Source organism: Pseudonaja textilis, chromosome 4 (genome assembly GCF_049901715.1).
Source record: "Pseudonaja textilis isolate UNSWEBS1 chromosome 4, rPseTex1.2, whole genome shotgun sequence".
NCBI classification, from domain to species: domain Eukaryota; kingdom Metazoa; phylum Chordata; class Lepidosauria; order Squamata; family Elapidae; genus Pseudonaja; species Pseudonaja textilis.
The window spans coordinates 55,553,009-55,572,942 of NC_141993.1; the positions used below are offsets into that span (position 1 = coordinate 55,553,009).

Below are 19,934 nucleotides of genomic sequence, written 5' to 3' on the forward strand. Positions count from 1 at the left end.
AAGTAAGGACAGATTTTTTTTTAACTTTTCCTCATTAAAAAGGTAACCATAGGCACTATTTTTCTTCAATGAAATGAAAAGTATCCAAGTATACTCAGGAATAATGCTACAAAGGAGTTACATTTTCCTCTGGTCCCTTAGTAGTAATAGGTTGATCTGTACATTTTATTTTATTTATTTTAGAGGCCAGGCAACTTCAAATGCTTTTGGCAGCGTTCCCTTTGAAATGAAGAACAATAAAAATTAAGAAACAGATTATAGATATCCAGAACAGAACAGAAACCAATCTTACCAACAAGAAAACAATCTGCAGGGGCTCAGCAGCCTTCCTACCCCAAAGTCTGGGAGAATAGCCAGACTTTCAAAGATTTTAAGATCATTACGACAAAACCATATGGATCTCCAAAGGAAAGGTCCTATAGCAAATAAGGCATGCTTCCTAGATCCCAACAGATGATATTATTTAATTGAGGGGACCAAGAACTCACTCACCATGCTTGATCTTACTGGACATTACCAGATGGGCTAATTACAGCTAATCTTCACAAAAGACTCTGATCAAAATTTCTATTCATTACAATATGATCAAAGTTCATAAAATGTGTAAGGTCCAGTTGCTACTCTAAACATTTTGAGATTAGAAATCTGACACTGGGAGACAACAGAGAGCCAGAGACAAAACAAGTTTTAGCCTTCGTCACAGTGGATATAGGGAACAAATCACTGTACCAAAGACTTAACTGAAAATAGATTTTGAAAAAGTGTTTGAAGAAGAAAGAAAACCAGCATCATCTGAGCAGGCATTAAGGAAAATTTCCACAGATGTTTCAGGGAACAAATTTAGTCCCTTCCCTCCTGGTGGATCAATTGTAGGGAATACCAGTGTGATAGAGTGATGAAAGCCTTGGTTAAGAGTGGAAAACCAGATTCAAGTCCAACTTATGCCACAGAAGCTCACTGGGTGATTTGGCTCTGTCACTGTATCTTAATGCAACCTCCTGAATAGTACAAAACCTGGGGAAAACCTGGAAACGAGAAGTGCTACGTTTGCCATCTTAAATTCCTAGAAGCAAGGTCATGTGTATTTCTAACAAATCAAATAATTTGAGAAAAAAAACAACCAGCAATCAATAAGGACATATTAATGAAGGTAAGATATAATACTTAGTTTTCAAGAGAAATGGAGAATACTTTTTACAATGTTACATGGAAGAAACATTAGATTGAACACAGAGAAGAAAGGTAAGAACTTCTTAGCTCAGGGGTGTCAAACTCAAAGCCCGCAGTCCAGATTCGGCCCATGGGGTATGCCCCCCCACTCCATTTTTGCTCGCAGAGAGCTAAGAAAACAAACTAAAAATAAAACAAAAGGAGAAATGTTTCCCCTTTTGCATTTGAGCATGCAAGAAGGGACAGGAAAGGAGAAAGGGAAAGAGGAAAGACAAAGAAGGAAAGATGGGAAGAGAGCAAGGAAGGAAAAATAAGGAAAGAAGGAAGGAGAAGAAAGGGGAAGGAAGAGGGAAGGAAAAAGAAGAAAAGGAAGGAAGGAAGGAAGGAAGGAAGGAAGGAAGGAAGGAAGGAAGGAAGGAAGGAAGGAAGGAAGGAAGATTATAATGAGAATGAGGGGAGTCCTGCCTTAACACTTGGCCACTATATGTGCCTCCAACATGAGTGACATTGAGCTGGCCACACCCACCATGGGCATGTCCCTAGCCACACACACACCCAGCCCTACGAGGTCAAACATAACCCTGATATGGCCCACAATGAAATCAAGTTTAACACCCCTGTGTTAGCTGCTTTTCTAGCCAAGAGAACAAAAGTTGCTTTTGATACTATGACAGTGTTATATAGCTTCAAAGAAAAATGACACAATTATTTTTGGATATAAGAAAGTACCCCAATGGAAAGACAGTGAATTCACAATCAGATGAGAGACTTACAAACCCAGGACCAGAACATAAGGCTCCCAAACAGAGAGCTCCAGTTAAGTATCTTTAACACTTAAGTGTCAATACAAAAGAGATAGAGGTTGGAAACTCAGGTATAAGAGGTAAAGACACAAAGATAAACAATGGTGATAGAGAGCACATGAGAGGTGAAAGAGAAAGTAATTTAATTTGTTTTCTGGTAAATTGGCAATTTCAACTCTATATTTCCACCTGTGAAAAATGATGCCATTGCTGCCCTCTCATGGTGCCTGGAGACTATGGGGATCTGGAGAAGGGATATATTTTTGACTGATCCTTAGCAAGAACAAATGGCTTTGGGTACCTGGAGTTTCAAGATCCAAGAGTTTAATGTCACTGAATCTGAATGGGGTTGCACTACCACAGAAAGACTTGGTGCACAACTTAGGAGTTCTCCTGAACTTGCTACTCCTGTTCAAAAAACTTGGATAAGAGATCTTTTGCACAAATCTTTTGCACACCAGTTGCCTTTCTTGGATTGGGAGTCCCTGCACTAATAATCAAGTTTCGGTGTTCTCACACCTGGACAATTGCAGTGCACTCTACACAGGGTTACTCTTGAAGAATATTTAGAAGCTACAACTAGTGCAGAATGCAGGGACGTAGGGTGTTCTTGGGGCACGTAGGGTGGCCCATGTCACACCACTGTTCCATGAGCTGCATTGCCTGCTGATTTGCTTCCAGGGTGCTTATCAGCCTTAAAGCCTTTCATGGCATATTCATCTTCAAAACTCGTGAGTGCTCCAACACTGGACTTTTTAAGAAGAGATTGGGCAATAATATGTTTTAAAATGTTTTAGGGTTTCCTGCTTGAGCACAGGATTGGACCAGAAGACCTCCAAGGTCTCTTCCAACTCTGTTATTCTGTTATCTGAAGAACCAACTCTTCCCAATGGGATTGGCCCACCTGTCCATGCTGGCAGTGGAGCCATGCTGCAGACTCCATCAGTCAAAGATTTTCAGGTAATGGGGTCAGGAGAAGACCCTTTTGTGCCATGGCTCCTGCCCATTAGAACATCATAAACCAGCCCCCAGTGTGAGATCCTCACCCACTTTTTAGGATCAGAAGACGCCCTGGTTCTGCTAGTTAGCCTGGGGCGCCAATGAGGGTACACCATTCTGGAAGTGACTATTGGATGAGAAAAGACCTCTCCCCATATTCTTTGTGTTCTTCTCCTTCCTATCTTTTAATGGTATTTATTATTATTATTTGTTTTATTATTTTAATGTGTAATAGTTTTTAATGTTTGTAAGCCACCCAGAGTAATCTCTGATGAGATGGGTGATAATTAATAAGATAGATAGATAGATAGATAGATAGATAGATAGATAGATAGATAGGCAGACAGATAGATAGATAGACAGACAGATAGATAAATAAATACTTGAGACAGTCCTGTACTATTCTGTGGCAGCCATATTTCTAAGAATGCTTTGTCTATGCCCTATTAAAACCTAGGTGGAAGTTGAAGAGGTTTGTTTAAACATTGATAAATTAATGGAGAATAAAGGGAGGGAAGGAAAGAGGGAGGGAGGGAGGGAGGGAGGGAAGGAAGGAAGGAAAGAAGGAAGGAAGGAAGGAAGGAAGGAAGGAAGGAAGGAAGGAAGGAAGGAAGGAAGGAAGGAAGGAAGGAAGGAAGGAAGGAAGGAAGGAAGGAAGGAAGAATAAACTCAATGAAAAGTTGATGATGGGGGGGGAAGAGTATACAAAAGTCACAGAGAAATGTAGAAAAGTAATGTGACTGAAAATGAATTATACATTTGCAAAATAAGTTCTCTGTAACATAAAGAAGAATACATGTGTGTTTATGTATATGTGCATGTGAGAATCTATTGCATTTAATATGCACACATCATAAATTATCCTGATATTGTTAAAAACGTTCCTTGTTGATACCAGCAGTGATAAAGTCCACATTATTACAATTTATTTGTCAGTAAATTACCCAATGAAAGCAAAAAGTGTGGTTAACACATCATATAACATCTAGGCCATCAAGCAATTCCTGCTTCAAATTTCATGGAACAAGAACTTGGCAAACAAGGCACAGATGTTACACACCAGCATAAAGTCAACATGGTTCCTTTCCTGCAATAAATTTCAGTGGATGAATAGAAACACAGGCAATGTAGACTGAAAATGTGTCTCTGCATATGAGGCATGGTAAGAAGGAAACATTAGCTGAAAGAGGAGGGAGAGAAGGAAGGTGGGACAGCCACAGTTCTGGATAGTTGTCCTAATAATGTTGTCTCCTTGGGGAATCCCAGTTGTCAATGGAGGGCAGATTCTTAGGAGCAGGGAGGATAGTTTGTCAGCCATAATTATCTCAAATGGGGTTTTGATTTCCTGAACGGAAGGAGACCTTCATGCAGTTAAAAGTTAAAACAGACTGTTAACTGTGCTCCCCTACTATGTACAAGACAAAGCTTGTTAATTTTCAGAAGTATTTGAGAGGGGGAATCCACAATCAAACACAGATGCCAGATACCAAAGGAAATTTATATAGACGGGACATAGCCCTCAGTGTGGCTTCAGATTCTTTTCTGGTTTTGCTGTTCTGAATGATGACATTTTAGAGGAACTCGCTATATATTTAGCAGATGGTTAAATTCAATTCTTTTCAAAAGAAAGATGAATCAGGGATTCTATGAAGAGGTCCAGAAAGCTTATAAGTAAAGGGATGAAAAACCAAGACCACAATTTCCTTAAATACCTACATCAAAATACCATACCATACCTACTCAACTGAGAACCATTTCTGGTACAACTTGTTTTACCCTTTCTTTGTCCTCAAAAATTTCAGATATGTTTTCAGAATCTCATTTCTGCCAGATAAATGAATGAAAAATCAGACTGAGGAGCAGGGAACATAGAGATAATCAGTGTCTATGGTAGGCGAGGGGAAAGCCCTTCCAACACAGAAGCACAATGCGAAAGCTAGCTTTTTCAGGTTGCAGAGAGTCACAGCTTTTTATTGGTTATAATGAGCTAGTGTTTGAGCACAGGCTGCATATTGGACGTGTGCATGTTTTGCACCATACATAATGTTCAATTCTCAGATGACAGAAGTGGTGGTCCATTCAAAAGAAAAATATACAAGCTCTTTGCAAATTATCAAAATGAAGATATACCAAATACCTTAGCAATTAGGGTTGCAGGATTACAATGGCAGGCTATGCCTCTTCTGTACAATTTGAGTCTTGCCTTCTACTTAGGGTATAAGCTTTAGAATGGCAATATGATGCCTGGGGGTGTTTGGGTACTTTGATTCCTTTGATGTCTGCCAGGATTTATACCCCTCCTAATTTTTTCCATTAGGAAAATCAATTAAAACAAATGGAAGACTGACATAGTACAAAGCAAAGCGTGGATTTTCAGCATCATCTTTATTTCCAAAGGTCCCATGGGTCCCATACACTTTTCTTAAAATTAAACCTAACATGGGCTGTAGCCCATCTGTCAGTTGGAAATGTGCCCACCTGCCTAGGAAAAGAACAAAATTAAGCAGGGGAAATAGGGTGTATCCTGCAGGCTCAAGAGAAGAAAGAGTGGCATGTTGCATTGCAATAAATTAGTGCTTTGAAACTGATCATGGATCTCACGGTAGTCCTTGTGAGAATTGGAGTCCTGCTCACTAAATCCCAAATGTGCCGCACCCCCCACCACCCAGCCAGAAACAGTTGGGGAACCTGAGAAGGCTTGAATCCCTTGACAACGTTCAGTTCAGCCTGGGAAAATGTTTGCATGCACACAGGCTTAAAGTACACAGAACTAATCAAAATGTATACTTCAATATCACCCAAGATCACCAAGATCTCACTCATCTCGCTCACTGTTTTGTTTTCTGGCAAAACTTGCTAATTTTGCCAAATAAGTAAATTTTGCAGTTAATACAAACAAAAACATTAAATATTTCATGCCACAAATATGTATTGGGATAACATTAAATTGCCTTTAATATTCCTTGGAATCTCTAAAGAGAAGAGGGAAAAAATTATATCTAAGCCAATATTTCTATAAATCATAAAGAAAACACAAAAGCAAAAACACACATGAATAAGCCTTCTAAAAATCATAAGTCAAAACATTAAAGACATTAATATTAAAAATGGGACAATACAAAAAAAGTTTAAGAACTAAAAAGAAAAACCTTAGAACTACAACTACAGGGATTTCCAGACTGAGATATATTATGGAGATACTCCCACCCCCACCCTCCTTTCAGCAAATGTAACTTATATCCTTCTAGAAAAATATGAATAAAAAATAAACATACTAAAAAGTCCATTCTTTGCTTTAGATCCGTGATGGCAAACCTATGCCAAGCATGCCAGAAGTGGCACGCAGAGCCATCTCTCTGGGCATGCCAACTGTCACCAGTTGCTGTTCTGGGTTCTGGCACATGCATGCGTGCTGGACAGCTGGTCTTTGCGTGCGTGGGAGTGCTGGAAACTGGAAGAGCAGCTCCCCAGAATACATGCATGCACTGGCCACTGGTCTTTGTGCATGCATGCACGTTAGAAATCAGAAGACCAGCTGGCCAACGTGCATGTGATCACCAGGAAGCTAAGCTTCCAGCTTCCGGTGCTCCTGTACACGCAGGCATGCTTCCATTTCAGCACTGGGTGCTGAAAAAGATACCCACCAAATCCATTATTGAGATGCTGAAGGCAAAAAAAATTAATTATTTTGATTTAGAAGATCAGCAATTGTTTAGTTTTATACTTGATTTATCATACTGAAGTAAAGATTACTAAGGAAGGAATTAGTATTTTAAATAGCATAGCTCATTCAAAGTTTACACATGATAAATCTATTCCTTTACATGTTTTTTCTCTTTTAAACAATTTTACATCTAGGAAACAGAACAGAAATAAGAAAAATGGCAGATCAGACCAATCTGAAATAGCACAAAACATGGTAAATTAAGAACACTAGAGAACATCATAAAAACATTTCTTAGTAAATATATGCATAGAATATAAGTAGAATAAGAAAGTGGTATTACTACATATTGTTTAGGCCACTTATCCACATATATTCCAGTTGTGCATTTTGTCTACAAATAATGTAAAAAGGATAGAAACCCAATAAGCTCCACATTATCAGAATATCTCATTATGTGCCAATTTTGGAGTCTACCACAGGAAACAAGGCTCACAAAATAATCTATTCTTCCCATTAATGCTGAACACTGTTTTTGTTCCTTCTTCACAATTATTTACTGTTTCATCCCACATTATAAAAATGCGTATGTTCTAAACTAATAATCTACGAGTTTGCCTATAATAACATTTACAGATTATTATTGTGCTTTTGGAGATGACTTCCATTCACCTTCCTGATTGTCTTTGGAAAGCATGATTTGCATTTTAGATAAAATAATCTCCAGGCTTCCTCCTTCTGCAACATAGTTCTTGGCATGAGCTATATTTCATGCTGTCAGTTCCACTCATTGCTAATTAGCATGGAGAATTGCACTGATGTTAACCATCATTTTCATCCGTTCTTCCCACCTTCAAAATAAAGGTTTGGTTGCCTAATGAGGCTCCTGAGGATAATCAGAAAGGCAACAGGACACATTCATTTATGCTGTAGCTCAGCCACACTAGGACTATCATACCCCAAGTGAAATCATTCTCCAGTAAGTGAAAATTACAGACACAGGGTGCCCATGGCAAGAGGGTTAGAATGCAATACTGCAAATGGAAGAGATGTGCTGCATAATATGTGCAAGGACAACCTATAGAAGAGAAAATTGCTAGCTATTTGTAGCTCTGCTTCAAATTTGGTGATTGGGCTCAAGATCCAAGAAAGTACAAATGTTAAAAAGTAAATGTGATCCAATTTGAAAGTGAATTTGGGACATTCTGTTTAATTACATTCTACATAAATTCTACATTCATATATACATTCTACATTTCTCACTAACTGCATTCACATTAAAGTACAAATAAGATGCTGATTGTGCCTTTTCTAGATACAATGTAAATGAGCGTGTGCAGTTTGACTGTTTCAAGCAGTATTTCCAACAGAAATAGGAACACATATGATATACAATGCAGGAAGTTAAAAGTGAATGAAAGTCTAGGCAATAAAGTGGTGATTATTTAAAGATCTATAGGTACACTTGGTTTGGGAAATGTCTTCCTTCCGTTTGCTTCTTTTGGCCCTTGGCTTTTTCCTATGGTCTATCCTCTGTTGTGTATAGATAGTGTCCAAATATGGCATGAAACATGGTCAGGCCATTTTGTGTTTTTAAAATTTTTAAAAAAAGTTATTTGAAGTTCAGGGAGATTTCCGTTTCTTTTAAATATACTGTAGTTTAAAAGACTGCTAGGCTTATCATTGGAAGGTTTCCATTTTTATTAAAGAGAGCCAGAAAACCTTCATGATACATAAATAATAGCATTTCCATATATATTTTGCTCACTCAGCTTTAAAGGAAACAAAAAACAAGGTGTTTAACTGGAATGCATGAATCTAGGGTTAATCTCTTATTGGAAACACCCTTTTACATTTTGCAAAATGATTTGCCTGCCAGAAAATTCAAATAGAGCCTGAGTTGAGAACTGGTATACATTAAAGTTTGTAACAGTTTTAAAATCAACTCTAAAAGGGGAACCAAATAATGTGATAGCTTTCCAAGTGAACACATTGCAGTTAAAACTTATTAGGAGCATTTAGCAATCAAAGGGAAAATCTACCTTGTATTCTTAAATTGCACATGTGTAGCCTGCAGTTGCAAATCATCAATAATTGTAGTAATTCACTCAAACCCATAATGCATAAATGATGCTCTGTGTTTCTGCCCTTGCCAGTTCGAAAACTCCTACAGCATCTACAGCCTGCAGATTCTCTGCCAACATATTGTATTACAAACAGTGTTCCTCCAAATTATAGGAAGTCTGCAGTATTGTAGTCTGTGACAATAGTTAAGTATCAGGTTATACATCTGTTTATTATAATCAAAAGTACCATGATCTTGTAAGACAGATTTTTCCTTATAAAAAATAATTCTTCTGTATGAGACAGAGATGGTATTCAGCAGGTTCTGACCAGTTCTGAAGAACCAGTGGCGGAAATTTTGAGTAGTTCATAGAACCGGCAAATACCATCTCTGAGATCTCACAGTATCCTTCCCCTGCCATGTCACCAAGCCAGGTCCACAGAACCGGTAGTAAAAAAAAAATTGAAACCCACCACTGGTATGAGATTTTCAAATATTAGTTATTTAGTTCTTTATCTATGCCTAATTTTGCTCAAGATAATAGCTGGGATATAAGTATAGCTTGGTTCCCTATTTCCTGTGAAGTAGAAGCATAAATATGCAGTTTTACATAGCATTCCTGAGATGTTATAGAACACATATTTATGACCTATTTAAAGAATAGCTAAGAATCAGTTACCAGAGGGTAATGTTATGAATCTCAAATGTTCTTGAGTTTTCATGTCTGTGATATTTCCCACAGGCTATTGCTGTTATTATTATTCCATTTTAAATCTGCAAAGTTTGCTTGCATTTTAATTGTATTCATTTTGAGGTTTAAGGTGTGTGTGCTTTAATTTTAAAATTATTTTTAATTATTATTGTTTGCCATGTAAAGTGTCAACATTGAATTGATCTTAGCAGGATATATAATAAATGAATAAAATTGTGATCTGTGTACATCAACTCCTGTGATCATTATATCACCAAAAGAAAGGAAATTATTAATAGCAGGACTTGCTATTAATATAAGACTATTAAAATTGCCGATGATAAGGATGTTTTGTTGAATGATTCATAATTCTATAATGTAATGGTTAAATTAAGGATAAATAGCAAAATTTGGCATATGACAAGATAAGGAATGTCTCCTTAGAATTGATCAAAGCTTAGCTAAAAATAAAGGAGTGAAAAACCCAGACTAATTTTCTTTTTTAAGAGTTGAGATATTAAATGGAACATTCCATGTAGAGAAACCATTAGTGATGAGCTCAGAAATATGTTTAAAGGGTTAGGTTGCAACGTCTGGAATTTCAGCCAGGAGAAGAAAATATTTAGAATTTTGATAGTAGTGTTAAATAACTGATGATCTGTCATACTGAAGATGGAATAAACCTGCTTTTTTTTGCTTTTCAGGATGCAGTGGGTAGAAAATAGGTTAAATAACCTCTAACACTTTGGAAGTAGGAAGGTCTAGCTTTTTAGTAAAAATATTTTTCCTTTGCTGGAAGCATTTAGCCAGATACTGGAAGGCTATCTATTAGGGTGCTATAGGTATTACTTGCCCTGGAGTTCTAGCACCAGACACGGAGTTGAAGTAGATAGCATTCAAGGTCACTTCCAACTTTATGATGTCAGAAATTATATATAGGGTGCACTGAAAGTCAGCCCCCATAATTCAGTCACAATGTTTTGTTTTTCAAAGAAAATGTCACAAGGAACTTAGGAATGTTGAACATGTTTGACATTTGTCAACCAAGTAAAGTGTTTAGAAGGTAATGGCAACAAATGTGAACATATAATGTAATTTATATAATATTATATATTCATTTCTGGGATAATATTTGTTAAAATAATAAATTTTAGGCTGCTGTTGGGATTATACCTTGTCCTTCCATGTGATGCAAAGATATTACTTGATGGACATTTATGGGGACTTAGAGAGATTTGAATGAGTTAATTGTACTTTCAGAAGTTAAAACACTGTAGCTATGCATACAACATTACCCTGAACCAAGAAAGTATCCGGATTTTTGAACATTGCCAAGTTCGATAATAAGCAGTATGGAGACAACTAACCAAAAATAAATCCAGATAAAATTGACATTCTGTTGATCAACAGGGAACCAAACTCAAGAATTAAAGTGTAATGGGATTATACTCCACCGAAGAAAACAACTTAAAAAGTGTCAGGATGTTGCAAGTGGTATAAAATATGGCAGCTAGCTGCTAATTGATACAAACCACAGGGATCATCTGAAATATGACCTAAAAGGTTTATACATTTATAAAAGGTTTATACATGGTTTAAGTCTACATGGAGGGAAGTAAGCAGTGGGATGCCACAAGGTTCCGTCTTAGGCCCAGTACTCTTCAATATCTTCATTAACTACTTAGATGAGGGAATAGAAGGGGAACTTACCAAATTTGCAGAGGATACTAAGCTGCCATGAATAGCTAACACCCAAGAAGATAGGCTCTAGTTCCAGATGGATCTTGACAGACTAGAACACTGGGACGTATCTAACAAAATGAAATTCAATGTAGAGAAAAGTAAAGTCCTACGCTTAGGCAAGAAAAACCAAAAGTACACATATAGACTGGGTGGAACCAGGCTCAATAGCAGTAACTGTGAGAGGGATCTTGGGAGTCTTAGTGGAGAACCAGCTAAATATAAGCCAGCAGTGTGCAGCAGCAGCCAAAAAAGCTAATGCAATCCTAAATTGTATTAACAGAGGGATACAATTGAGATCATGTGAGCTCTATAAAGCCTTAGTTAGACCACGCCTAGAGTACTGTATCAAGTTTTGGTCACCACATTGCAAAAAAGATGTTGAGACTCTAGAAAAAGTACATAGGAGCAACCAGTATGATTAAGGGACTGGAGACTAAAACATATGAAGAACGGTTACAGGAACTGGGCATGGCTAGTCTAGTGAAGAGAAGGACCAGGGGAGACATGATAGAGGTCTTCCAATATTTGAGGGGCTGCCACAGAGAGGAAGGGGCCAAGCTATTTTCTAAAGCACCCAAAGGCCAGACAAGGAATAATGGATGGAAACTAAACATGGAGAGATTTAAACTGGAAATAAAGAGAAACTTTCTGACAGTGAGAAATAATCAACCAATGGAACAGTTTGTCCTCGGAAGTTGTTGGGGGTATCATTATTTGAGGCTTTCAAGAAGAGATTGGATTGCCATTTGTCAGAAATGATGTAGGGGGTTGAACTAGATGATCTATAAGGTCCCATCCAACTCTGATTATGTGTTATCTGTTATACTGTTATCACACATAGATAATTCAATTACAGATCATTTGAAACTTTTTTTACTCTTTGTATTTTATTTATATACATTTGTGTGATCTTTCTTTTTAAATACCATGATTTTTAACATCCTACCAATCAAATAATATGAATTCATAAATGATCATCCAGAAATTCAATCATGTGAAAGCTTGGGAATGCTTCCAATTTTATCTGCAAGAAGGGCTCAAAGGATATGGTGGAAAATAGTGGGAACAGTGCTTTTGTTCTAACGTAAGAAATGGAAGCTTTTCTGTTCCAAGATGAAAAAAGGAAGCTCTAATCGCTTTATGCTGCAAGGATATTATGACACAAAAGCCCACTGTAAAAAGCACCTTGCAATTTATGTATCATGCCTGTCATGGGTCTGTGAGTTACAAAATCTATTGCAGGAAATAATCCTGTGATGATACATTAATTATCATGAACGTGCATTCATTGTTTAGGTCACTGAAGATGCCTAATCCTTTGTATACCCAAGAGTGACCCATCAGTAAAAACGCTGATGTGATACAAAGGAAAAAAAAACAATTACATACAGCCCAAGGCTGCCACTGCTGTTACCTACAGAGAAAGATCCTGGAGAGCTTTAAAGCACAAAAGAGGAAAGAAAAGGTTTTTCTCATTTAAAAATTGGTACATTAAATCCAAGGAAACCTGACAGGCTGAAAAATAATGGCCTGAGTTTACTCTTATTTAAAAACTGGCTGCCTGCTGCTTTTGCTGCAATCACCACTCAGGCTTTCAGTACAATTTCAAATTAAATATACATAAGTGCTTTCAAGAGCTGTTAATTTGAAGGTCATTAAAGAGCATAAAATATATTCCTTTTATTTATAAAGAGGCACACAATAACGTTATGCATACGGACTCCTATTCCGGTCTCTGCAGCATTTATTATCTCCAGTGTAGAAGTGATTGACTTCACCAGGACATAGATACCACAAAATACACCAACACACACACACACACACACACACACACACACACACACACACACACACACACTGGTTTGCAAGTATCCATTGCTCAGCCTTTCCTGGATTTCAAGCACAAAGAGAAACAGAAAACAGGGGAGTAACATATGCATTTGACAAGGGGAAAATTCTCCAGCTCGGGGGCAAGCACAGAGCCTGCTGTTCAGAATTCTGGCTGTACTTGGTGCATTCTAGTCAGTGCTTGATATACCATTCTGTGACAAAGCATCCAGCCACTCAGATCTGCCTTCACCTACTTTTGAGTTCTGCTTATAGGCCCGCGGTGCTCAGTGGAATTGTAAACAGCTATTTAACAAACACTGCACCATCTGTCAGTATCTGTAAGGGGCATTTTAGCACTTGCCTAGCCATTCAGCGCAGCTTTTATTCTGGCTGTCTAAGAGTCCCCTGCCAAGAAAGGTTCTACCCATGACCTTCCTTCTGCCCCCATCTTAGCAGTGAAAGCCCCTTGTGGCCACCTCTTCCAACCTCCTTGCCCTTCTTTTTGCTTCTCTTTTGCCACAGCTGTCATTTTCTGAGATAAATTACCTGGTGTTACAGCCTGTCAGCATTCTCATAGCATCTCTGCTGCACAGGAGGAGGGAAGGACAAGGTTGGAGTGGGTGGGATAGAAGAGGAGAATTGGAATAGACGGAAATAGGCCACTGCTTCAGAAATTCAAATAAGGAGTGTTTCAGATTTAAAGATGCAAGAGAAAATAAGGCAGATTTAATAAAAAAAAAGAGCAGAAAAAATGAGCTTGATAAACTGATGAACAGGAAAAAATAATGAAAAATGAAATATAAAAGAATTATATTTTCATGGTTTTTGATATTAGCATTCAATATTATTAAGAATACAACCAGATGGCTATAAACAAAGCTTACTAGGTTTCAAAAGCTATATTTTCAACTACCCTGGAGGATGAATGTTGGGCTAGATAATTACACGTAGATCACAAGCCAACAGCAGTATTGCACACTAGAGTGTAGGAAAATAATCAATGACACTATGTACTACATGAAAGTATTATTTTATACATTAAAAACAAAATAAGAAAAAATAAATATGTAGCAAAAATGAGACTTTTTAGAATTTTACTTTTCCTAGAACATCACATGAGAATTTGGGCTTCAAAATGAAATATGAACATGCATAGAAAACATGACTTTTTCACAATAATAATCTCAGTATCTATGATCCAATAAACACTATAACAACCTAGTGGGGTTTCAGCGAGTATTAGACCAAATATAAATTAGCATAGTTTACATTCTCATTGGGTTTTACAAACCTTAATAGTTCTTATACTTTTATAGCTAACCAGTTATCTATAGCACTCAGATTATTTATTATAAAATTGATTGTCATTCTATAATTCTCTCCCAGATTTTAATTCCTGTACTTTATAATTTTATGTTAACAATTTAATTTTACCTTATTTTATTTTATTCATACGATTATAAAGAGAATCACCTTGACCTTGTTATTTTAAAAAGGGGAAAGTGAAGGTTTTGGACAAGGTTTCAAAATTCTAGGTGCCATGGTAGCTCAGTGGTTAAGACACTGGGTTTGTCAGATGTAAAGTGGGCAGCCCAGGTTTGAGAAACAAGTGCCACACAATGGGGTGAGCTTCAGTCCTTGCCCCAGTTCCTGCCAATCTAGCAGTTCTAAAGCATGCAAGTGCAAGTAGATAAATAGGTACCACTCTAGTGGGAAGGTAACAGTGCTCCATTATGTCATTATGGCTACATGTACATGGAAATGTCTTTGGACAGGGCCTTGAAACGGAGATGAGCATTACTACTATAGTTGGCAATGCCTAGCGAAAGTAAAATCTTCAGGATTTCCTTTTTCCCCAAATATTCTCTTTAATAGACCCTACAAAAATAAAGCAGCATTCCAGCAATCCCCAAGCTGTCCATTTCTTGATTAAGTTTATCTCTGAGACTGATCATATTCCACATCTCTCAAATAATTTTTCTGCAGAGAAGTAAATCCCATGTTTCTCAGAACAGAGCACAAAGCTGATTTTGAGCAAACATACAAATAAGTACACAACTAGGATAACCGAAGGGTAGAAAATAAATTATGGATTAATATGGAATGGTCAGGAGAGAAACCTGTAGTGTAGCTACTGATTATTCTGTAGCTTGGAGCACTGGACCATGTGGAGGGAGCATTGGTCATTACAATATTTGACATACATATATAATATACATACATACATACATACATACATACATACATACATACATACATAGATACATACATGTGTGTCTGTGCATGGAACATTATGGCCAAGAAGAAAATATTTAAATTGAAAAATCAAGGAAAACACAAGTTAAGTGATGTATAAAGGTTGCTAACTAACGAAACAAATCAGTAGTTAGCTTTCAGGCACTTTATACTATCACACTATTTTGTAGGAATTTATGACATACATTTTTTTTTAAAAAAAGCTGAACTTTTATTAGTTTATGCTTTCATATTTTTTCAAATTTTGTGGGTTTGGTATTTGTACCCCAAATTTTGTGAGATTTAGAGAAAGAACAATACCTTCATCTTATGCGATATGGTGGCCTTGTGAAATGTGAGCTATTTGTTTAAATGTTTTATTTTGGGAACCTCAGGGATGCTATTTGGAGAGCCCATGAAAAGCAAAAGTAGCACATAGCTAATCCCTGGAATAAGTGGAAGTCAAATGAAACCTGTTTCTCGCCCTCCCCACCCCTCCCTCCCTCCCCTTTGTTCCTTTTAAATAGGGAAAGCCCATATAGATCATCTATTTAATTCTTTCTAGTTTATTAGTTCTGAAACCGACAAAGTATTTATAGATGCCCATGCATAGACCAGCCATTCCCAGAAGTCTTTCAGAAGTCAGAATCTGAAAGAATCTTGGTCAGAAAGATATTTGCTCTGAATATCTTAAAGGTGCTTTTTGAAAGACAACTGGACTTTCTTGGTTTTTTTCCTTGAAAACATTTTGCTTCTCATCCAAGAAGCTTCTGCAGTTCTGAAGAAAAAAAAAAAAAACCCCAAGAACTCCAGTTGCCTTTTGAAAAGCTCCTTTGGGACATGACCTGGATGATTGAGAATTTCCATAGATCTTTACTCTGAATAAATTTCAATCTTCATAATCATGTGAATCACATCTTAAGGTATTAAAAATGTTGGCCCATGAGCTGGCTTAAATTTTATGCATTGTCTCTGAAAAATTGCAAAAAGGAGGGTAAATGTCCTTATGTTCAAAAATGAGTGAAATGAGGACTCAGTCCCAACACTGTGATAAAATCATTTGAGAAGATTCTACAAGAAGATCATAAATAATTTGATCATTAAAAATAATAATTACTAGAATTAAGCAAGAATTATTATAAGAGTTTGTCTTGCCAGATTAAACTTATTTTATTTCTCAATTGAATAACTATCTTCCTAATTTGCTGGCATGCTAAAAACATGGTACCTTTTTTTTTTTCAGCAAAACTTTTGGTAAAGTATTCTTCTTTACAAGACAGTTCAGTGTGGGTTAGAGATGGTGTGGGAATTACATGGATACATAGCTGGCTGAAAAGTGCATTTATCAATGGATCCTTATTGAATTGGGAATGCCCTATTGGCTAGAGTGCCCCAAGATTCAGTGCAGGGTTCTTGCTCTTCCACATTTTTATTAATTTGCATGAAGAAGGGCATACTTATTAAATTTACAAATGATACAGCAGTGGTTTGGATAGGCAACACCTTAGAAGACATGGACTAAAAATGAGAAATGATCTTGATAAAGAAATGTGTTACAAATAAGAAACTGTTTTTTTACATTTACGACAAAAATAAAAAGCAGAGTTATAGAATGGGCTTAGTCACTGTATATGTGAAAAAGATAGTTCTTGTGAAAATAGTTCTTGTATTAAAAGATCTTGCAAAGGTACTTGACTGCAAGCAGCATGTTTCAAGAATGTGATTACCTACAAAATAGCCAAGTGGATTTTAAAGATTGCATCAAGGGAGTATAATTACTCCCCACCCCCACCCCCAAATCCAGGAAAATATAAGCATTCCACAAACTTTATTCTGCATCAGCTACGTTACATCTTCTGTATTGTGCCAAGTTTGAAGAAACTGGAACGGGCTCAACAAGTATCAAGGTCAATGGAAATCAAATCCTATGAAAGGAATTGAAGGAATCTCCTAAGCGTATGATAGCATTCATGAAATAACTGAAAAGTTACATATAGTTCAAGATCTGTTTTTTCTTCGAAGACATAGATTAATGGATTTAAATATAGGAAGACAGGTACAAGCTGAATTTCAGGAAAAAAATATCCTTAAAGTAACAGCAGTCCAATAGTGGAACCAATTTTTGGGTTCCCCTTCACTATATGAATTAAGGGAAAGTTAGGCAGTATCTACTAGGAATACTCTTGTATGTATATTGCATGTCTGCATTAAACAGGAGTTGGATTTGCCCTGTGAAAGCCCTGTGAATTGGGAAATTCTGAAAACTGAAATCCACATTTCTTGATATTGCTAAGATTGAGAAACACTAGCCTAAATGGTCTTTCTATTTATCTGAGTCTTGGTTTTCTTTGTGTGTGAAATATTTTTAAAATTAACTTTCGTAGCTGTTACAATTACCGTGTTGAATTTGTCTTTTTTCCCAAACTAGGGAATTGTAAAGAAATTATGTTTGCCAAAGAATGGAGAATGCTGAATCCTTTCTATTTATTTATTTATTTATTTATTTATTTATTTATTTATTTATTTATTATATTGCCGCCTATTCACCCATGGTCACTTGAGGTGGTTTACACAATGTAAAAACATATTTAAAACAAAAAATAAACAATAAACAATAAAAACTAACAAAAAGAATCAAATAAATTAGTAAAGTACAATAGAACAAAATTTGGGGGAAAAAAAACCCCAACTCCCCCCTCCCCCGCCCCAACAACAGCAGATCACACTAGCCATTTGATGGGCTCCATCCCTCTCTGGGTTCCCCAGGTCCACTGGCAAAACCAGGTCTTCAGTGCCTTTTGGAAGAGTGCTAGAGTGGGGGGCCATTCTAATCTCTGGGGCAATGATATTCCAGAGAGAGGAAGCCACCATGGAGAAGGCCCTTCTTCTGGGTCCCACCAGGTGTATCTCCTTCAGGGGTGGGACCCACAACATTCCCTGCCTCCTCACTCTAATGGGTCAAGTAGATGTGACTGGCAAGTAATGTTCCCTCAGATAACCTGGTCCCAAGCCATGAAGGGCTTTAAAGGTGACAACCAGCACCTTGAATTGCATCCGGAAGGAAATCGGCAACCAATGCAGATCCTGCAGGAGAGGTGACACATGTGCACACCGGGGTCTGCACAAAACCATGCGGGCCGCTGCATTTTGCACTAACTGGACCTTCTGGATGCTCTTCAAGGGCAGCCCCATTTAGAGCATGTTGCAATAATGAAGACATGAAGTGACCAGGGCATGAGTGATTGTGAGTAGGGACCATTGATCCAGGAAAGAGCGTAACTGGTGTACAACCTGCAGTTGCACAAAGGCTCTCCTGGCCACGACTGCCATCCGCTCTTTGAGCAGGAGTCGTGAGCCCAGGAAAACCCCTAGATTACACACAGGGTCTGTTTGGGGTAGTGCCACCCCATCCAAGACTAAAGGTGGTAATTCTCCCTGAGCCAATGAACCCCAAACCCAGAGCCACTCAGTCTTGCAAGGGTTTAGTTTCAACCCATTGCTCCCCATTCAGCCCCTAACAGCCTCCAGGCACCGTGAGAGGGAGGACACAGCAACCTTAACTCACCATGGGCTGAGACATACAGCTGAGTATCATCAGGATATTGATGATACCTCAGTCCATGGTGATGGATGATATCACCCAGTGGATTCATATAAATGTTGAACAGGAGTGGAGAGAGTACCAAGCCCTGCAGAACCCTGTAAAGTAGTGGACGAGGGCTGGATCTCTCCCCTCCTATCAATACTGACTGAGAGAGGCTGCAGAGGAAGGAAGTGAACCAAGACAGCACACGGCCTCCCACTCCCATCCCCCGAAGCCACCCCAGGAGAATCCCATGGTCAATTGTATCAAAAGCTGCCAAGAGGTCAAGTAGAGCAAGGATGGATGCACTACCCCCATCCCGCTCCCACCAGAGATCATCCAAAAGTATGACCAATGCTGTTTCTGTCCCAAATCCAGGCCTAAATCCTGACTGGTAGGGGTCGAGATAGTCCATTTCATGCAGAAACCTCTGGAGCTGCTGTGAGACCACCTTCTCAACAACCTTCCCCCAAAAGGGAAGATTGGAGACCGGTCGGAAATTATCCAACTGAGTGGAGTCCAGTGTTGGTTTCTTAAGAAGAGGGTGGACCACAGCCTCCTTAAAGTGTTGGGGCACCATCCCCTACTGTACAGAAGCATTAATCACCACCAGAGTCCACCTGCCTGTCACCTCCTGGGAAGCTTTCACAAACCAGGAGGGACATGGATCTAAAATACAGGTGCTTGTGTGCATACTCCCTAGGATCCTGTCCACTTCCTCAGGAGCAACAGGGTCAAATCGTTTCCAGATAATAGGGCAGGAACTTGCCTCAGAAGCTTCTACCGGATCAGCAACCATGCCAGCATCTAACTGGGAATGAAGTTGAGCGATTTTGTCTTCCAGAAAATCCACAAATTCTTCAGCATACCCTTTCAGGTGGACCTCAATCTCTTCCTTCCCTAGGAGACAGTTCACCTTAAAGAGGGTCACTGGGCAATTATCTGCAGACACAATTAATGTGGAGAAGTATTTACACTTTGCCTCACGAATCGCCACAAGGTAGGCCTTAGTAGCAGCTCTTACCCGTGTTCGATTGAGTTCATCTCCTATCTTCTGACAGCGGCTCTCTAGACATCTCCTCATGCATTTCATCCCTCTCAGTTCCTCTGTATACCACGGGGCACAGAAAGGTCTATGGGTGAGGAGAGGT

At 38.2% G+C, this 19,934-nt stretch overlaps 1 protein-coding gene and 1 pseudogene across 3 annotated transcripts in view; both read right to left on the reverse strand.

Moving 5' to 3' along the window:
- EPHB1 (EPH receptor B1) overlaps positions 1–19,934 on the reverse strand; it is a 387,419-nt gene that overhangs the window by 3,918 nt on the left and 363,567 nt on the right. The gene's annotated exons all lie outside the window — the stretch shown is intronic.
- LOC148125842 (uncharacterized) lies at positions 17,911–18,743 on the reverse strand (annotated as a pseudogene).